At 51.6% G+C, this 2,149-nt stretch overlaps 1 pseudogene; it reads left to right on the forward strand.

The window, feature by feature from the left end:
• Window positions 1-1,037: 1,037 nt before the first annotated feature.
• Window positions 1,038-1,709, forward strand: LOC125079783 (tubulin beta chain-like; annotated as a pseudogene).
• The last annotated feature ends 440 nt before the right edge of the window (window positions 1,710-2,149 follow it).

Genomic DNA, 2,149 nt, shown 5'->3' on the forward strand with positions numbered 1-2,149 from the left:
TCTTGCTGCTGCTTCCAGAAGGAACAGTTCTACTCTTTTTTTTGTTTTATACATTGTAGCTCTATTTCAGATTTTATTTTTCATTTTTATTTATTTAAAAGCTCTTGCTTTTATTATTTTTTAAAAAATATTTTATTTGGGACGCCTGGGTGGCTCAGTGGGTTGAAGTCTCTGCTTTCGGCTCGGGTCATGATCCTGGGTCCTGGGATCGAGCCCCGCATCGGGGTCTCTGCTTGGCGGGGAGCCTGCTTCCTCCTCCCTCCCTCTCTTTCTGCCTACTTGTGATCTGTCTGTCAAATAGATAAATAATCTTTAAAATTTTATTTATTTATTTATTTGACAGAGAGGGAGCACAAGCAGGGGGAGTGGCAGGCAGAGGTGCTAGAAGCAGGCTTGCTGCTGAGTAGGGAGCCCCATGTGGGGCTAGATGCCAGGACCCCTAGATCATGACCTGAGCTGAAGGCAGATGCCCAGCTGACTGGGCCATCCAGGTGCTCCTCCTTCAGATTTTATTTGAAGAAGGAGTTCATCTGTTTGCAAATCAGTAATATAACAACAAAAAATTTTAAGTTTCTATTTTGATTGTAGTTAACGTACAGTGTTATATTAGTTTCAGGTGTAGGATTTGTAAAGTTTTTTCCAGCGAGATAAGCACAACACCAAGCAAAGTGGGTGCAAGGCAAGATTTATTAAAGGCCCTCTCCAGCGCAATTTCAGGGCTCAGGTGAAGGAGAGCCAGGAAAGTTGCGACGGGAGGAAGGCACTCTCCGGCGAGGTTCCGCAACTCTGGGAGCAGAGTGGGGGAAGTCGCCCCTAAGGCAGGGAGGAGGGGGCTTTTAAGGGGTCTCGAGGGGAGCGCAGGGGTCTTTTGGCAAGTTTCCCTTATTCGGATATTTCGCCTGCTCGTCGGGGTCCCATTGGTCCACCAGGGCCCGGAGAGGGGTTTCAGATTCCCGCTTGTCAGGGTCCCATTGGTCCATAGGAGCCCGGGGCGGGGGTCTCAGATTCCTGCTTGGGCCTTTGTTCTCCTCTTCTTTGTTCTCAACGCTGACCTGTGCAAGCTGGCTGTGAACATGGTGCCCTTCCCCCGCCTGCACTTCTTCATGCCCTGGCGGTGCCCGAGCTCACCCAGCAGATGTTCGACGCCAAGAACATGATGGCCGCCTGCGACCCCCGCCATGGCCGCTACCTGACCGTGGCCGCAGTATTCAGGGGCCGGATGTCCATGAAGGAGGTGGACGAGCAGATGCTGAACGTGCAGAACAAGAACAGCAGCTACTTCGTCGAGTGGATCCCCAACAACATGAAGACGGCCGTGTGCGACATCCCGCCCCGGGGGCTCAAGATGTCGGCCACCTTCATCGGCAACAGCACCGCCATCCAGGAGCTGTTCAAACGCATCTTGGAGCAGTTCACCGCCATGTTCCGGCTCAAGGCCTTCCTGCACTGGTACACGGCGAGGGCATGGACGAGATGGAGTTCACCGAGGCAGAGAGCAACATGAACGACCTGGTGTCCGAGTACCAGCAGTACCAGGACGCCACGGCCGAGGAGGGCGAGTTCGAGGAGGAGGCGGCCTAGAGCTGTTACCTGGTGAAGCGTATGGAAGCGGTGTGAACGCTTTATTCACTCACAACCTGTTCTCTGTGTGCACTTGCTCTCCTTCCTGTCTTGACGTCACATTGCTGTCCAGACGCCACCATTAAAGCATTTTCTTTTTTCTTTTTAAAAGATTTTATTTATTTATTTGACAGAGATCACAAGTAGACAAAGAGGCAGGCGGAGAGGGAGCCCAGGCTGAGCCACCCAGGCGCCCCATTAAAGCCTTTTCATAGTGAAAATGCTCAGGTCTTGTGGCGGGAACTTTCACCATCTTGGGCCTTTGTTCTCCTGTCCGAGTTCAGGTCTTGTGGCGGGAACTTTCGCCATCTTAAGTAGCCCTTTCTGCCAGCCCAACAGGATTTAGTGATTCAACACTGCCATACAACACCCATGCTCATCAGGACAAATGTACTCCTTAATCCCCATCACCTGTTTCACCCATCCCCACAAGCCCTAAATTCTTAAACAGTAAATATTTGAGGGGTGCCTGGGTGGCTCGGTGGGTTAAAGCCTCTGCCTTCAGCTTGGGTCATGATCCCAGGGTCCT

Source organism: Lutra lutra, chromosome 10 (genome assembly GCF_902655055.1).
Source record: "Lutra lutra chromosome 10, mLutLut1.2, whole genome shotgun sequence".
NCBI lineage: Eukaryota > Metazoa > Chordata > Mammalia > Carnivora > Mustelidae > Lutra > Lutra lutra.